A 641-nucleotide genomic window follows, 5' to 3' on the forward strand; every position below is an offset into this window, starting at 1 on the left:
CATTTTTCCCCAGGATGCTGTGTTGACACTCACCCATTCATGAATTGGGCCTTGTAGGCCATGAGTTCAGATACCAGCACTCCGACAAAATGAATCGTGGAGTAATAAGCTGATGGTGACACATGTTTTCCTTTCCTGTGAAAGTCCTGGGTGTTTGGTATAATTGTAATACCTATGCAGACCTATATCCTATGTAATCAATGTAAGCAATGTTCTATGTGCCATAATAATCAATAAAATAGTCACTACATGAATGAAACAAAACATAAAATGAATAACTACACTGAAAGCAATATGGAGCCAACATATGTATGTAAATATAAATCACATATTTAAAATGTACATGAATAGGATGTTTTCTAGTGTTGGGGATCGATTTCAGACCTGAGGTGTACACATGAATTTCTTGACTTCAAGGAGGCCAGCTTCCTCATTCAACACAGTGTAACAGAGTTACCCAGACTAAGAGTTCCAATCCCAATCCTGGCAGAAAAAAAATGACACCTTTATACTATGTGAGGCCCAATTCTTAGGAAATGAAATACCAATTCTTAGGTGTTTCATTATGACTCCATTTAATGAATGTGAATGTTTAAATGCTTCATAAAGTATTGATGATCAGTGTTCTATAACAAAATTGT

Source organism: Dipodomys merriami, unplaced genomic scaffold (assembly GCF_024711535.1).
Source record: "Dipodomys merriami isolate MVZ:Mamm:240054 unplaced genomic scaffold, mDipMer1.0.p SCAF_330, whole genome shotgun sequence".
In the NCBI taxonomy this organism is placed as follows: Eukaryota; Metazoa; Chordata; class Mammalia; order Rodentia; family Heteromyidae; genus Dipodomys; species Dipodomys merriami.